This window comes from Sceloporus occidentalis, unplaced genomic scaffold (genome assembly GCF_023333645.1).
Source record: "Sceloporus occidentalis isolate IW3139 unplaced genomic scaffold, rSceOcc1.0.p SCAF_61, whole genome shotgun sequence".
In the NCBI taxonomy this organism is placed as follows: domain Eukaryota; kingdom Metazoa; phylum Chordata; class Lepidosauria; order Squamata; family Phrynosomatidae; genus Sceloporus; species Sceloporus occidentalis.
In genome coordinates, this window is record NW_028317041.1 from 2340001 (window position 1) to 2358911 (window position 18911).

Genomic DNA, 18911 nt, shown 5'->3' on the forward strand with positions numbered 1-18911 from the left:
GGGGCCGGGTAGGACCGCCGGTGCGGCACCCGGGCTGGGCGGCCCGAGGTCCGGGGAGCTCCTGGCGGGACCCTCGGAGGTCTACCCGGCGGCAGGTTCACGGGAGCCGGGGCCGGGCCGGGAGCCGCGGCCGGGACCGGGGCCGGGTAGGACCGCCGGTGCGGCACCCGGGCCGGGCCTCCCGAGGTCCGTGGAGCCCCGGGCGGGACCCTCGGAGGTCTACCGGACGGTGGGGTTCCCGGGGCCGGGGCCGGGACCTGGCCGGCACCCGGGCTGGGCTTCCCGAGGTCGTTGGGAGCCGGCTCTCTGGAACTCGCAGCAGCTTCCCTATATATCCGGCGGAGGGTGCCTGACGTCCCTGGCGAACCGGGACGGGGTTCCACGTCACTACCGGGAAAACCCGGCAAGGCATGCCGACTTCGATGGAGCGAGGGTCGGATGCAGCAGGCAAATCCGACCTCATAGACTTCCAGGGCTTTTCAAGCAACTCGGCCTGCCAGAATGGGGGACTTAGAGCGAAAACGCCGGCCGGCCGCGAGCAACTACCGGGGCGGGTAGGACCGCGGGTGCGGCACCCGGGCTGGGCTGCACGAGGTCCGGGGAGCCCCTGGCGGGACCCTCGGTGGTCTGCCCCATGGTGGTGTTCCCGGGACCCGGCCCGGGACTTGGGCGGTTTGGAACGCCGGTGCTGCACCCGGGCTGGGCACCCCGAGGTCCGTGGAGCCCCTGGCGGGACCCTCGGGTGTCTGCCCCATGGTGGTGTTCCCGGGACCCGGCCCGGGACTTGGGCGGGTTGGACCGCCGGTGCGGCACCCGGGCTGGGCACCCCGAGGTCCGGGGAGCCCCTGGCGGGACCCTCGGGGGTCTGCCCCATGGTGGTGTTCCCGGGACCCGGCCCGGGACATGGGCGGGTTGGACCGCCGGTGCTGCACCCGGGCTGGGCACCCCGAGGTCCGGGGAGCCCCTGGCGGGACCCTCGGGGGTCTACCCCATGGTGGTGTTCCCGGGACCCGGCCCGGGACTTGGGCGGGTTGGACCGCCGGTGCTGCACCCGGGCTGGGCACCCCGAGGTCCGGGGAGCCCCTGGCGGGACCCTCGGGGGTCTGCCCCATGGTGGTGTTCCCGGGAGACGGCCCGGGACTTGGGCGGGTTGGACCGCCGGTGCGGCACCCGGGCCGGGCGTCCCGAGTTCCGTGGAGCCCCGGGCGGGACCTTCGGAGGTCTACCGGCCGGGGCCGGGACCTGGCCGGCACCTGGGCTGGGCTTCGCGAGGTCGTTGGGAGCCGGCTCTCTGGAACAAGCAGCAGCTTCCCTATATATCCGGCGGAGGGTGCCTGACGTCCCTGGCGAACCGGGACGGGGTTCCACGTCACCACCGGGAAAATCCGGCAAGGCATGCCGACTTCGATGGAGCGAGGGTCGGATGCGGCCGGCAAATCCGACCTCATTGACTTCCAGGGTTTCTCAAGCAACTTGACCTGCCATAAACGGGGACTTAGAGCAAAACTGCCGGCCGGCCGCGATCAACTTATGCGGCCGGGAACGGGCACTTTGGGCACATCGACATCTACAGGACACCTAAATGGATAAATCTGGATGGAATTTTCTGTCTTTTTACCTAATTTTGTGAGGATTCAGAGGGAAAATGAAAAAAACAGATTGTTTTTTCTAATTCTTGCTACTTTTTACTAAATTTCTAATTCTAAATTTTCAGCTAATCATCCAACTATGGTATCAAAAGAAAGCTCTATCTCTCCTTGAAAAAACAATATATAGTTTATATGGGTACACTATTCACAGTAAAAGAGAATCATCGCTGAACCGACATAGCGCAAAAATGGCAAAATTTCTCCGGGATTGAAGGGGTTAAGGACAATATAGTAAGAGCTCAGAGGACCCATTTATCCACAGATTTATTATGAGAACGTCTATGTTTCAGCTGGAACAAAAGATATTTCAGTTCAAACTAAGAAAGTAATTTAATGATTGTAACAGTATTGAAAGGATACATTTGATCATTTTGTGGCTTATTAACCTCATCTAACAGTAAAACGGTTATTTTACCAAGCTCTTTCCTAGAATACTTATTTTCTGGGGAACCTTCAGTACAAGAAACTGTGGTTTACATATCCAGCTCAGAACAATACTCTGGTAAACGGCATTGTTTTATTTATTATTTTTTTTTTATCATCTACAGCTGCTAAGCAGCTATTTGATCATTATGCAGTATATGAAGTTATACGTACAAAATATTCTTATCTTCAGTCAAGTTTCTCTGTTTCATGACAGTACTGATATAGGATCTGCTGTAGCCATAAGACCAGAATGCAACTGGCATGACTTCTGCGTTTCTGATTAGCTGACTTCTGTCTAGTTGTATAATAACACAGTAATGACCAGATCCTAATGTGTTTGTCAGCAGGTTTGTGCAGAACAGTTTAATCCTTATTGGCATGTCAATAGGTAAACACTTGGGAAGGAAGCAACAAATAATTACTCTTTCATGTTTATTTAAAAGTTGGAAAATGTTTTTCTTATAAAACACGACAATCCTTAACTTTTCTTTTGATCATTTTTTATGCCTGAAAAGGATGCTTTGTTTTACATACAACGAAAAGCTAATAAAACTACTGTTTATAGAAATAACATTATCTTATATGTAGCTAATTCCGCTACCACAGCAAATGTTTTTAATGACGTTGTTTTCTCAAGTAGATTTATTCACTTTAAAGCTTATTAAGAAAATGATCTTGTTTAAAAACAAGTATTGTGTGTATATTATTATAGTATTATGAAATTCCTCCAGTCTATCTCAGGGAAATGGCTATTTGATATGGATTAATTGACGAAGTTTCCACAATGAGTTTGACTAAAACTTGAAAGGGAGAATTACATTTCATAATAATAGTTTATTTGTGTCGGCCTTCTTTTTTAAACATTTATATGCCACCTTATCCCTCGACTGTAGAAACATATGGCAATTGGCAAAATCACATGTCATCCTAGGGGCTCTACAGTAATGAAGGTATAATAGGAAGATTGAAGAAGTGTTAACCAACTACTTTCTTTTAAAGAAAAAAAAATGTTTTACCTCGTTTCACTGTTGCAACCCTTTTCTGCTGACAGCAAATTGTGCTTGTACCATATTTTTTTGTTGTTTGGGATACTTGCCACCTAGCAACAGTTAGTTGGACATGGCTATCCCCCTAAAGACCACTACAGAAAAACATTTGTCCATGGGCCTACCAGATGGGCCTACCAGATTTTCTCAGCAGAGAGTCACAAAATGATAGATTTTCCTAATCTCCTTTAGAGAATGAAAATATAGTGCTTCCAACAAAAAAGTAAGAGGGGTTTCCTGCCTGGAATACCTCTTCTTCTCCTGTCCTCATAGGTATAAACCCCTTTTGTACCCAGGACAAGGAACTCCACTACTTGGGTTAAATTATCTCCCCATTTGGGGGACATACCTCTCAGAGAAAAGGGGCGCACCAATCATCAGGGTCTCATTTCAGTCACCCATTGGAGGTTACTAAGATTATGCTGGAAGGGCAGCATCTTATAGTATTTGGCCTTTCCAAAGTTACATATTCCTTCTCCAGAATTATGAGGGCAGTGGCTGCTGACCTCTGCCTAAAAGGGTTATGTTGAATAATTTACTTACATAATATCCTAGTGGCCAGCCTGTCCTGGGAAACTCTCTTAACAGACATGCATTTTTGTTCTGCCAGCGAGCCCTTGAAAAAGGAGAACCGAAGCGGCGTAGGGGAAGTGGAGGTTATATTTATGGGTAAGCACGGTAGCACTTTATGGACATTTCTTTGATTATTGGATTATTTGTGTATGTTTGTAATTTTACAAAGGTACAATATGTTGTAGAGGATATGAGTGCACTCCATAGTGAGTAATTTATAATATTATTAAAGTGATAAGCACCTTATTCTTTATTGATTGTCCATATGCACATAAGTCACTTTATATATATGTAATTATAGTTCCTCCATATGCTCGGATTTGTTTTCAAGAGACCTCTGTTGTCCAACTTATGAAATGCTGTGTGTGTTCTTATATTTTTGTGTATAATAAAGCAATATATATTTTATAATAGAAGGGCTTGTTTAGAACTCTTTTTTTTAGCGTACAAAGGGCCGCATCTTATAGTATTTGGCCTTTCCAAAGTTACATATTCCTTCTCCAGAATTATGAGGGCAGTGGCTGCTGACCTCTGCCTAAAAGGGTTATGTTGCATAATTTATGTACATAATATCCTAGTGGCCAGCCTGCCCTGGGAAACTCTCCTAACAGACATGCATTTTGTTCTGCCACTATTCCATACTCTGGGTTTGTAATAAACTCCATTCCTACACCTTCTCAATTGATCCCTTTCTTGGGGTTCGTGGCTCTCACATTAGGGATTGCTCCAGAAAAAATGGTCCTCGTTCCAAAAGGAGATCTCAAAGCTGCTAATGCTTTCCCAGATTTCTCTTCGGAGGTTGACAAGATCTATAGGATGGTTGATTGCATTACAGCTGGGCTTCCACAGAGTCCCTCTCTATTGCAGAAGCCTCAAGTTCTTTCTCAACAAATGCTTAGGGAAGGATCTTTCATTGGGACATTATGTTTCACTCAATCATTGGGATAATGATGTCTGGACCCATTTGACCCTTCATCCTCCATCTAATTTTGAAATCTTTGTCTAGCATGTCCATCATTTCAGGGTGGGGAGCTTTCTCAGGGAGCAAGGTGATAAAGGCTATCTGGTCAGAGTCTGAATCAGATTTCTACATCAATCTCCTGGAACCGCTCAGAAGAAGCCGGGATAATGCAGTTGAAAGCTGGTAGCAGCAATGAGTAGCGAGAAGAAGAACCCCCCCCAAAAGAAAAGCAGAGAATATCAAGAATGAAAGTAGACTAAGAAGTATATCTGAGCAAGAAGTGGAGACAATGAAGAAAATGTTGAGCCTTCTCTTTTTTTTTCTGAATTTACAAGTCTTGTATTCTGCCATTTCTGGACTTCAGTTAGTGCCCTTGTGTATACGCCTATGCTATCAGATTTGACTTGATGGCCTTGGAATTAAGACTCCCTTGCTCATTTGGTCAGACAGCTATGACTAATAATAATGACTAAAATGAATTATAATTTTGGCAGTTACTAATATCTGGGCTATGGTTGTATGATTAATCCAATAGGTAAAGGTACTTTTAAATATGATGTCTTCCTTTGAAGTTATTGCCTATTAAGCAAATTGTTGTGATGTTGTTTGACAATTAGTACATGATTTATCTGTTCTAAAAACAACCAGCTCAATTTAATGAGCCGCCTAAAATCCAGTCTAGTGGAAAAAAATGCTCAAATCTTACTCAGTAGTAAGTGAATCAACTTCGGGGTGCATAGTCAAGTAACTAACTGCAATCTTTCATACACGCTTCGTGAACATAACTCAGAGTCTCCTTGTAATGGATACTATCTTAAATTGAAATGTCTCCTTGTCTATGCAAACCTCTGGGCAAGCAATTAAGATCAAATTAAACAATTAGTTCTAATAAAGCTAAACTTGCCATAAATATCCCCTTGATAAAAATAGAAAATGAAATACAACTTTTATATATACATATTTTAAACCTTACACATCATCAGCATTATTGTTGTTACATCTGTTTTGTAAATATTTTGTTTTTATTTTCCATTATTGATTTCTAGGACATGTCTGCAACTAGTTTTCACCAATAAGGATTGACAGAATTCTGGCATGAAGCCCTGACAAAAATTTTTTCATAATTGGTGAAATACATTATAGCAAGTTCCCATTAATCACGTGAGAGAGGAGTGAAAAAAATTTGTTTGGAAGTAAACAAAAAAGTTTTTAAAAGTAATTCTTGCTATGCTGGCACTTATTTAATTTTGAATACACATATTAAATTTCATCTGACTCCAAAAGGGTTCATTTGTGTATTTAGATTATTTATACACATGTGTTATGTGTTCATTTTACCCTTTTACATTGGGTAAAATTAGTTTAGACCTACACACTTCTAGACTTTTTTCTGCCTACAAAATATGACAAAATATCAAGTATCAACAGTGCAAAAATTTAGCTTAACGCATAGAGTGACTCATGTGAGACTTTTTTAGCACTTGCAGTTCATTTGAAGTTATGATTACCTGAGTTTAGACAGTTCACTGACCATGTTCTAACCATGTATTGTTCAAGTTTGTTATATCCAATTAACGTTTGGATGAGTCAATGACTCAGGACCCATGTCGCTAAGCTCCCTAATGCATAGTATTGTTCTATTTTAGCTTACTTTTGTAGTATAAATCAGTACATCAGATAAAGGGTGCAAAATGCTTTGAAATACAGTTTATTAGACATATTCACTTTGCTAATTATCCTTTTTTAATGTGATGAATTTCTATTGATTTAAAATGATCAAACACTCCTAACATCTAACATGCAAAGAAATAGACCTTTCTTTTTAACAAAGGTGGCGTGTGAATGCACATTTTGTAATGTTTCTCACAAATGTTTCTTCCAGCCAAGGTCTTAATTAGAACCTTTCCAAATGTGCACGCTAGCCCTTAAAGGAAAAAAAAAATCATGGGTAATGTTTCATACAGAGTACTGTATGTGTTCTTGAAACAATTTTATTCATTTACAGAAGTAACTTACATTACCACTATACGCCCAGTGAAAATAAATATATCTTCTAATTACTGGAGGGATCCAGTATCGCTTACTAGAGAACCCCCTAGTAAGGGTTCCAAAATGTTTCCAGATGGTAGGATAATATAACAGAACACTACACTAGTTTTTCTTTGGCATCTTAAGTACAAGAAGTTTTCAGGTTACCTTAAAATTAACTTTGACAATCCAGTTAAATAATGCATTGGCAGCTCAGTTTTCAGATGTCATGTGGGTTACTAACCAGCTAATACCAGATTTAGATCAAATTATTAAACATTTTAACATATTGAAAACAGCTGTTATCTGTTTGTCATCTCTTTTTTCTCATTGGTCCTTTTGTGTCTCCCTTTTGCCTAAGTTCTTTATTATCTCCATTACTGATTTTACACTCTCCCGCCACCTTAGCATCCTTTGCCTTAGTGCCCATCTGTATAGAGGCCTATGACAATTGGCAAAAACACAAGTACAAAGAGTCACTCATCATCAGCGGGGCTTTACAGTAAGCGGGTCATATGAAACATGGGGGAGCTTCAACCAATTAATTTATTTACAAGCAGAGAGAGGCTGGAACTTTCTGGCCCAGGGCTGGTAAAACCAAGTGTTCCCATACATCCCCTACAATAACTAACATAAGCCCTCCCACACATATTTACACACACACATACACACATTACCAATATCTGAGCTGTGGCTCATATACTTAATCAATTTATCTACAATCTAGATATATGACAATAACCTGAAAAATTGAAACTTCTGCTGGAAATTTCTATAAAATACATTTTCAATTCAAGTATAACGGTATTTGAATTACATTGTATTACCATTACTTTTCACATCATTTTATAACTAATGAATTGAAATATATAATTCCCTAGATGCTACAAAAACGTGTTTAACCCCTTCATGACAAAGCTCGTACATGTACGGGCTCACAATGCATTGTCATTTATGGGTTTAAGGACCACCCATTGTCCTTAAGGGGTTAACCCACTTACTAAAGAAATCTGTGAGAACTTTGGGTTGGAAACCATTATCCCTGTCACATTTTTCTATCATTACGTACCTGCCTTTGCATGGGAGCTCTAAGTGTTTGGCTGCCTTAGAGAATATTTTTATGGGGTCCTATTGTTAGCACGATAAAACAGATAGTAGTCATGGAACACAAGAACTAAGGAACACAATATTTATGATCAATAATTTATTTTAAAATACATTGGAGTGATATAACTTTAAGATGAATCATGCTTCTATTGGTCTCTCTTGTACCCCTCATACCAAGTAAATGCTTAATTCTAAGATTTTACTAGTCTCATGACGTATTAAGGACACGGAGGCTCCTATTATAGTGCAATTTCAAAGCTGATCAATCAAACGTTCCGAAAAATGATGGAAAGGGCGAAGATAAAACTCCCGAAACGTAGAATCAGAAGACCAGTCCGCAGCTTTCAAAATATCCTCCATGCGACAACCAAGGATCACAGCCTTAGATGCCGAAGCACTCCTAACAGAGTGAGGAGAAAAAAATGGAAGTGTCGATGCCAGCCCGACGCAAAATCCATTTCAACCATCTGGAAAGAGTGGAAGAAGAAACAGAAGCATGAGGTCGCCTAAAAGAAATGAACAATGGAAGAGATGAGGAACTCCGAAGATCCCGAGTGCGATTGTCATACTCCCGAAGGCAAAGCACGGGACAAAGTAGAGGACGAAGAGGAAAAGATGGATAAAAAACCGATTTAATATTGGTCTTAGTCCTCCTAGAAATATCGAACAAAACACCATCTGGACGGTAGACCTTAGCAGAAAAATCCAAGGCTCTGACATCCGAAACTCTTTTACAGGAGAGAACACAGAGCAAAAGTAAAAGTTTAGCAGATAACTCCTTAAGCGACAATTCATGATTCGGAGACCAAGTCTCCAGAAACCGAAGGACAACATTGACGTCCCATGTAGAGGAGTAACGGGGAACAGGGGGCCTGGAAAAACGAATACCCTTGAGTAACCTACATACCAAAGGGTGCTGGCCAATAGGAACCCCATCTACAGGAGAGTGTCCAGCCGAAATGGCCGAACGATACAAATTAACCGTGCGATATGCCTTGTTGTCTTGAAAAAGATCCGTAAGGAAAGAAAGAATCATATTTAGAGGGGCTGAAACGGGATCCAATGACCGTCCCAGGCACCAGCTGGACCAGGATCGCCATGCTGAAGAATAGGCTCTTCTAGTACCCGGGGCCCATGCATCGGCCAGGAGGAGGAGAGTTCGCTGTGAAACACCCTCGACAGACCAAGGTCCCCGGAAACACGCCAAGCTACCAACTGAAGCTTGTTCAGAAGAATCAGGTCGTGTGGATGAAGGTCCGGGTCGAGGAGCAGGTCCCGGAAGGAGGGGAGAGGTCTGGGAAAGTCCGTCGACGTTTCCAACAGCCTGGGAAACCAGGGCTGAGATTTCCACAACGGGGTTATCAGGACGAGAGACGTCCGGAATCGGATCATATGCAAAATCGTCCGCGCTATCATGCTGAAAGGAGGAAACGCGTAAAGGAGGGTCCGTGGCCACCGCTGGAGAAATGCATCCGTGGCGAGTGCCTCCGGGTCCGGCCTCCAACTGAAGAATCTTGGCAGGTGCGAATTCAGGCGAGAGGCGAACAAGTCGATCTCCATCGGACCCCAAAGACGGTGGAGTTTGGCGAAGACAGAAGGATGAAGGCGCCAATCTCCGGAATCCCTGAGAAACCGCGAGTTCCAATCCGCCGTGAGGTTGGAAAGACCGGGAATGTGGACAGCGGTCACTGAGATACCATGAAGAAGACAATACCTCCAGAAATCTCTTGCGAGACATGCCAACAGCCTGGATTTGGTGCCCCCGAGATGGTTGATATACCGAACCGCCGCTACGTTGTCCATCTTGAGAAGGACGGAACAGGAGGCTTTGGAAGGCGTCAGGCTCCGGATGGCAAAAGAGCCGGCTAACAGTTCCAGGCAGTTGATGTGAAGAAGGGACTCTTCTGAGGACCACCTGCCGCCGGTAGATATAGTCCCGTAGCGCGCTCCCCAGCCATGTAAGCTGGCGTCCGATTCTATAACCACGTCTGGAGTGGTGCCGAAAATGGCCCTCTCATTCCAAGCTTCCATGTGGGACAGCCACCACATCAGCTCGTCTCTGGATTCGGCGTCGAGAGAGACACAATTTTCGTAAGAGGGTACCGAAGATAGCGAAGAAGTTCGTAACCTTTGCAGCGCTCGGTAGTGGAGCGGACCCGGGAATATGGCCTGAATGGAAGAGGACAACAGCCCGATCATCCTCGCAATCCGACGCACTGTCACCGTCTCCAGACGCAGCAAGCGTCTGATCTCTTTCTTGATGGCCATGATCTTGGACTGTGGAAGAAAAAGACACTGTTGAACGGAGTCTATCCGAAAACCCAGAAATTCCATAGTCTGAGACGGCACGAAACAAGATTTGTCTCCATTTATGAGAAACCCCAGTGACTGAAGAAGATGAAGGGCCCAACCGAGGTGCGACCGGAGGAGCGAAGGAGACTGAGCCAGGATGAGGATGTCGTCCAGATAAATAATGAGACGTACTCCCCGAGAACGAAGAAACGCCACTACCGGTTTCATGACCTTCGTAAAACACCACGGGGCCGATGAAAGGCCGAAAGGAAGACATGTAAACCTCCACTTCTGACCTGCCCAAAGAAACTGGAGGAAATTCTGGTGAGAAGCCTCGATCGGGATCGTGAAATATGCGTCTTGAAGATCCAATTTCACCATCCAATCTCCCGGCAACAATAGATCTCGGAGACAATGGATCCCTTCCATTTTGAAGTGGTGATACACCACATACGCATTGAGGGGTCGGAGGTTGATGACGGGATGGGAACCCCCTCCTTTCTTTGGAACCAGGAAGAGAGAGCTGACAAACCCTGGGGCGAGCATGGGAGTTGGTAAAATAGCCCCCTTTAGATACAGCGACCTTACCTCGTCTGAAATCAGGTGCCTCTGAAGAAGCGGAAACCTTGGGGAAGGAGGGAGTCGATCCTGTCGAGGAGAAACGATTAGTTCCAACTGATAGCCCGTGACCGTATTTAACACCCAAGCATCTGAGGTTATCAGCGCCCAAACGTGAGCAAAAGCCGCTAGGCGACCGCCCACCGTCGAGGGAGCGAGAGACGAGGAGAAAGAACTTACCGTAAGGACGTCTAGATGAGAAATATCCTCTGGAACCTCTGGAGGAGGCAGGGCGACCTCTGGAAGGGAAGAAGGGAGTCGGTCTTTGCTCCAGGAGAGCTGGGCGTTGAGAAAAGGAGCCTCTGTAGGTTCCGTGAAAACGGGAACTCCGGCCAGACGAACTGAGCCTTATCGAGGGCAGTAAAGGTTTTTATGAAAGAGCCAACATTTTTAACAAACGAGTCGCCAAATAGCAGACCCTTGGCTGAAGGACCCGGCTCCTGTGTAGCCATATTGACCAACTTGGGCTCTATTTTAATGAGGATGGATTTGCGTCTCTCAGCGCAAAGGGCCGCATTAGCATTGCCCGTTAAACACACCAGCCGTTGAAGCCATCCTAGAGCTTCATCAAAGTCAAAGGTGCCAGGAGAAGCTTTTCCTGCTTCAAGCAATTCGAACAGTTTTGTGATGGGACCCAAACTGTCAAGGAGTTTATCCTGACAATGGCGAAGAGAAAACTCCAAGCCTCTCCTGGGCTTCCAGCCCGTTTTAGACAGGAATTGTATAATCTGAGGATCAACCTCAGGGGTCTTACACACCTCATCAGGAACAATGGGTCTAGGGCATTCGGCTCTAAGCTTACGTCTGCTCTCTCTAGTGAGGGGTTTACGCACCCTGAGAGCAAGATATTGGGCAATATGTGCCGGAGGATCCCATTCGGCGGATCGTGGGTGGCGCAAAGTATCTGGGTCAAAGAGAGGATTGCCTTGAGGGTCTCTAACATAGGCATCAGCCTCACCAGAAGGGGCCAGCATTTGGACCGAATCGTCCCCAGAAGGGAACATAGTAACCTCAGGGGGATCATCCTCATCAGAAATATCAGAAGGATCTTTATAGGAGGCAAGGTCATTCCCACTCTCATCAGATTCTGATGAATCAATTTGAGCCTTAGCTCTTTTCCACTGTCTGGCCGTTTTTGTCCGGTCAGGGACTCTTTTGCGCGGTACACCAGCGCTCTCTGGGACAGGAATAGTAGCCTTGTCCATCACGACATCAGCATGGCTGTCATGCAGTGGTGGGGAAGTGTGTTTAGTCTTAAACAGGGCCTTTTTGCCTACTGGGGCAGAAGTGGCAGGGGCAGGAACAGACGCCACAGGCGCCTGGAGCAAGGCCTGCTGAATAGACTGGGTGATAGAGTGAGACATAGCACCCATGGCAGAGGAAAGGGCCTTAGTAATTGAGTGTGACATAGTGGCATCCAGTATGGATTGAAAATCCTCTGAAGACAGAGGCTGATTATCATCAGTATGATCCCTAATGAATGAGCCTGCAACACCAGCAGGAGCAGATTGGTCCCCAAAATGATCCATAAGGGAAACAAAAACTGAGGCAGAACAAGAAACACCAAGAAAAATGGCCAAGAAAACGAAACTAAGGGTTGATTAACCCGAGGGGAATAACACCTGTATCAAACGAAGGAGCAGAGGCGTCTGCCGACGAAGAACGCGCAGCTGGAATCGCGGGGAAAACCAGAAGAAGCGCGCAAACAAAGATGGCCGCCGCACGAAGCCGGAGAAACAGAAAGCTTCGCAGATGAACTCCGCGTCGCGGGCGGAGAAGACACAGAACCAGGAGGTAAGTGGTAAGAAGTAAAAAGGGGGGGGGGTGCGCCAAAACGGTAGGAACCGCTGCGAACACGACCCACAATGCCACAACAAAGTCGGGATACGACGAGAAGGCACAAAACACAGGAGAAATATATCGGTAGCAAGTAAATAGATGAAATAATCGACCACAATAATAATGACAAAAAATGGGAGAGCAAAGAAATACTTAACTGTCCGCTGAGGGAGCAGCAAGAAAAGAGGAAGTGCAGCAGTGTGTCGCGCCTTTTGATGTACCTGGAGCTGTTGCTGATTGGCTGACTTGTTGTATCTGCTTATACATGTTTTTTCTCTTCAGTTAACTACTTCCTGTATTTTTTGCTGCTGTGGGAGTAGTATTAAAGAAGAGAATGCACTATAATAGGAGCCTCCGTGTCCTTAATAAAATCTGCTCATATGGCAGCACATCTGTAACATGTCTCAGTTTCTGCCTGATATTTGTTAGGCCCAGTCTGCACACTATACTGTACTTCCATGTCAGCACTGTCAGTATTATTATTATTACGGTATTTATTGTTTTATATGGCGCCATCAAATTCCGTAGCGCTGCACAATGGGTAGACAGGACATAACAAGTAGTGTGTAACATAACAAATTGACTTACAGAGAAAACAGGTGAGGAGGGCCCTGCTCAAACGAGCTTAGAAGATATCTGGTGATAATATAAAATATTTTATGCTGGAGACCCCCAGATCCCTAGTATTTGGCAGGTGCAAGCTGCATCTTGACACCACTTAGTTTGACTGGACATAAAGGAATTATACGGTTTTATATCTAATATGGATTTATACGTAATGTTCTCATTGCTACCAGTATACATGTGTTGAAACTATCGGTGCACCATGATATTATTATTTTTTATTTATATAGTGCCAACAAGCCCAGCCAAGCCATCAACAACTAAAGCAATCTTGATTAATAAGTAATGACATGGCATGGTTCATTTCCATCAGAGGGACCACGTTCACCACCAGTTGCTGTTCTGCTCCATTTGCAGACAATGTTGGTAGAAGAGAATGGCCTCTTTTAGAATTACTCTCATAATAGAGAAGGTCCAGAGTTCCGTTGTAACTATTGAACGGTTAATGCCCTAAGGAAAAGTATTTTGTGAGCTATATTGGACACTGCAAGGGTGCAATTGGAAAATATACACACAGTGTTCATTCAATAAATACATTCTATTTTCCCCAATAAAGCCCTAAGCTATTTACCCCTGGATTTCTGCAAACACAGACTGGTTTTCTAACTATTATTTTGAACTATAACACTTATAAAGTGTTACTTTTCTTTCTTTTGAAAATAATTGTAAAAACTATAATAAAATAAGATCTAATTGTTCCATTGTTTTAGTTTTGGAAATTCCCATTTTTATTTAATTGTGTCTTGTTTTGCTGTTTAATTATTTCCATATCCAGCAAAACATAAAACAATATAAACCATGAAGACAAAGCAGGGCCCCTTTTCTAATTGAATCCTGGTTGTTTTCCGTACAACAATACAAGCATATGTAGTTTTTATTACCATATATGTATATATAAAGTTTCTACAAGGGTTTAATTTCCTGTAAGAAACCTACCATGAAAATGTTAATAAAAAATATTTTACAGTCTACTATCTTTATAGGAAGATACAGAGCCATAATTCTAAAGAAGTATCTGACATAATATATGGAGCAATTTAAAAATAGGACACTCCATTAACCCTTTAGCTATCCATATATTCCAAACCAAATTAAAAAAGTAGGAAAAGTAAATAATTTTCTTAAAAGCCCTTAAATGTATCATATATATGTTTTTGTACATACATACAGGACCAGCCCAAGACATTGCTGCCCCTCTACCAAACCATGTCCACATCCATTATTTTCTCCCAAATTTCAATGACACGGCAACAGAGAACCTTTTAATAATAACAACCCATTCTTGACCTAAGATACTGTACTCAAATACTGGACCTTTTTGCCAATTTTACATTTGTTCAGACAAACTACATATTAATGTCTAGGTATTTAGAATGTGATATCATAAAAGTCCCTGTTGGTGCAGTGGTCAGGTGTCCCAATACTTTAGTCCCATACCTTTATATGTACAATGCTATTTTTAATCTAAGCAACAAAATGCCTTTTTGCTATATCTGTCTGTCTATTTATTAGTGTATGTTCCCATAGCAGAAATTACATAGCAAAATCTCTCTCCACACACTCACTCACACACACTCTCTCGCTCTCTCTCTCACACACACAATCACTCTCTGTCCCTCCCCTCCTCTCTTCCATCTCTCTCCTCCCCTCCCCTCATTCTCTATTTTCCCCCCTCTATTTTGCTATTTTTCTCTCCCCACCTTAACTGACCTATAATGTCCTTTGCTCACTTTACCTCTCCTATTGTCTGTTCAACTTAGCTAACTTTTCCTCCCTTACACTTTCCTCAACTACCATCCTCAACTCACTTCTCCTATGCTTCACCTCACCTTGTCTTAAATACTCTCTCCTTCTATCACTTCACTTGATCTTTACTCACATACTCTCACTTCTGCATATCCACCCTCACCAGGGTTTAGCCTAGGGTAAGTGTTGCTTGCGTGCAGTTTTTTTTCACCCCCCCCATAACTAAAACACACGCACATATACACATACAAACTTGCTCTAACACAATATACTAACACAGACACACATTCTCCAACATCATACACAAGCATTTTACACACACTTTCTCACTCTCTCATCATGAGTGCAGCTTTTCTCATAATCCCCCCCTTTACTTCATGCAGAGTATTGCTGCCATCCGCAAAGGAAAAGGAAGGGGCAGGGAAGATTAAAGAGAAGATGGAGGGGACTGGTTATACCTGAGGGGGGCTGGAAGGGGTAGAGGTGAGCAAGAGTGGGTAGGTCAGAAGAAGTAGAAGACGGCATAGAGAAGCAGCCTGGCTGTGAGTCAGAGCAGTGGGGGCAAGTAGGGGTAGGTCAGAGCAGAGGGTATAGTATGGTGCTGGGACGATCAGACGGGAGCTGTAGACTGCAGGTCAGAGTAATGGGGGGCAGAAAGGGGCTGGGAGGATCAGAAGGGAGCTGCAGGGGGTGAGGGAAAGGAGAAGGACACCCAGGGAACACAGGATATTTGGAATGATCAATGTCTTCATTTTAAGTGGTACCTATTAATACTGCAAATAGTTAATCGCACTATGAAATGAGCTATAAAACACCTTTTTTGTGGGCTAAACATTACTCTCCCAAAGCATGTTCCTACGTGGCATGACTATATATTTCTTTAATACCATTATGGTTCTCTATAGAGAAATGTGCGTGTTGTTGCTCATGCAAAACACTGTAAACTAACTCAAAGAATTGTTGTTTTTACTTTGCTTGCAATGTCGAGATATGCGTGACTGTAGAGCCATATGAAATTTAGCACGGAACTGGGGAAAAATACCTAAAAACACATGGAAAAAAAAAGTGTTACAAGCTAACGATATTGAAGTAAAAAAATATTTACTTAATCACAAAAGAGAACACACAACATTTTAAGAGAGACCTATAAAGGAATTTCCCATAAATGTAAATTTTAAGTGTAAATATTTTTTTACCAAATGTGTAGGACATTTAGAAGTTTCATCTATTACCCAAAGCTGTTGACATTAATGTGTAAACCAAAGGTAATAGCTGTTTACTGTATAAATCATTAATCTTACTAAATTGTGTAATTTTATCGCTAGTAGCAAAGGGATTTAGTTCCTTTAGAAACTGATATAATCAGAGGCACAAACCTAGGAATTTCCAATGTTATTAATTAACTACAAGCTTTTTCAGAAGTCATAAGGCTAACCAAATGGTGGTGGGTTACTGTTGATGCCATGTCACCGTGTAATATGCATTTTTAGAAAAAGTATTCTTTTTGCATTGGGACATAATTTATTGATAAATATTAATTTAGACATTTTGGAAATAACTTTCATATAGGAATACATATTTTGGAGGAGGATAACCACTATCCATCATCCTTATCCTTAAAGGGGGACAATCAGGTAAAAATGAACTAGCGCTCCCTACACCTAATAGATTAACGGGTCCAGGAAATAAAATATTTTTAAAGTACTGTATTTGCTCGATTATAAGACAAGGTTTTTTATACTCTGAAAAATAACCATCGTCTTATATTATTAGATCCTTACGCTTGCCCACTATGTCTTTATGGGCCTTGCTGTATACACAGAAGCACAGTCATACTGGAACAGGAAAGGGCCAGAGAACAGAGAAACATTTAAATGTATCTGTGTGTGTAGTTGGCTGTAGCTGTGATCACATGCACCGAAGTGCAGGGGAGCAGGGGATCTACTGTAGGCCAACTGTTCCAGTCACAGCTAGATGGGACCACTTCTTACCAGGTATGTCATTGGTTGAAAAGGGTTTCAAAAATAATAGTGCTGAGAGTTAATAGATGTATACAACTGATACAATTGCATGTGTTTTTCAACTCAAGATAGCTTTGATCAAGTAAAGTTCTACTCAGATGTTGGCGATCGTGTTTGCAGCAAGCAAAAGGATAGCTGATAAAATCAGATATAATAGTGGTTTTGAGGTATATTAAAGCAGTTTCTGCAGAGCTTGGTATACATTAAAATATTTAGGATGTATTGGCAATTCATTTCAATTAGACTTTTTCGAGTCTATGAGGTGTTGGCAAAATACGGGGGCAATTATTTTGTTTTTAATATCTTTTCAGCATATATGTGTTTATCTCTTATGAAAGTTAATTTGCTCTACTGCTGAAATTCTTTACATAATACTATAAAGTTAAAAAGGACATTTGCTATTGAGGAAAAACCTAGTAATGTAAGCAGCCTTGGTCAAGTCTTTTTGTAGGCCCCACCGTGCCCTTCTCATTCCGTCTTAGGCACATTTTACCCAGTTACTATGTCCTTTTCGCACTATTTAATTGTTGCCATAGTAAATTATCATCATTTATTGTTAATGTTTATTACTATAATTTATTGTTTTATATAGCACTATAATATTCTGCAGTGATGCACTATAGGTAAACCGGACATAACAAGTAATATATATAACATTGTAAAACAACATTGTAAACAATTTAATTTACAGAAACAACAGGTAAGGAGGAACCGGCTCAAGCTAAGGAATACGAGTGAAGGGTGCACAAATTTGTAGGCATCCTAAAAAATAATAGGATTTTTTTTAAACCGAAGGCAGTGGAAAGACAGACAGGCCAATGGAGGGAATTTCAGAGGATAGGGGCAGCCCTTCAGAAGTCTTGGAAGAGATCATTGGAAGAGCGGAGAGGCCGGTTAGGAGTATATTTAGAGATGAGTGAGGAGATGTAAATAGGGGAAGCGATATGAAGGGCTTTGAAAGTAAGAGTCAGGCTTTTGAGACAAATCGTGAAGCGCACAGGCACCCAGTGAAGAGACTGACAACGAGAGATGTGTTAGTGATGGGATGGGAGAGGAAGATAAGTCTAGAAGCAGCGTTCATTGTGGATTGTAGAGGAGTAAGACGGGTATGAGGGAGACTCGCTAAGGTAAAGTTAGAATAGTCAAGGCAGGAGATAATGAGGGCCTTAGTGGCATCTTGTTTTAGGAATAGACATAGGTGGGCAATGTTTTTAAGATGGAGACTACAGTTTTTTTAAGGCAGACTGTGTGTGTGTGTGTGTGTGTGTGTGTGTGTGTGTGTGTGTGTGTGTGTGTGTGTGTGTGTGTGTGTGTGTGTGTGTGTGTGTGTAGGGGGGGTGAGCAGTGAGAGTCAAGGGTGACACCAAAGCAGCAAGCGTGAGGGGGACGGGGAGATGATTTCACCAAGAGAGACTGATGAGGGAATTTTAGCATTGGAGGGAAGCAAGATAAGGAGTATTAAAAAGATTAGGTTTTAAGAAACATGCAGACATCTACTTAGAGACAGAGGCAAGACCGTTTGCTATTAGAAAAGACACTCATGTAACATTTGCTCTAAACAACCTCCACTGTGTGGTTCACATGTTCATTTTAACAGTAAAATAAATTAAATCTTTAATAGTATACTTATAGAAAATATATCTTCTAGTTAATAGCGCTAAAAGAGAGAGAATTTATTAAAGCTTTAAAATCGCCTCTCTGCATTTTGATGAAATTTAACAAGTAAGACAATCATGAATCTCAAACATGATAAATCAGTAACAACACAGGATTGATAAACAAGGGAAGCCAGTTAAAACAGCATGACGTTCCTCTGTTGAAACAAGATCCCTGTTTGAGAGCTTTAGGGGGCTCTGTTATGGGTTAGTTCTCCCCTTTCAGAGTATATGGGAGAAGTCCAGAAGGTCAACAGAAAATAAGCACCAGTCGAGGAGACTTAAAAAATAATTAGAAACATCTGGCAAACCACTTCCTTTCTCGT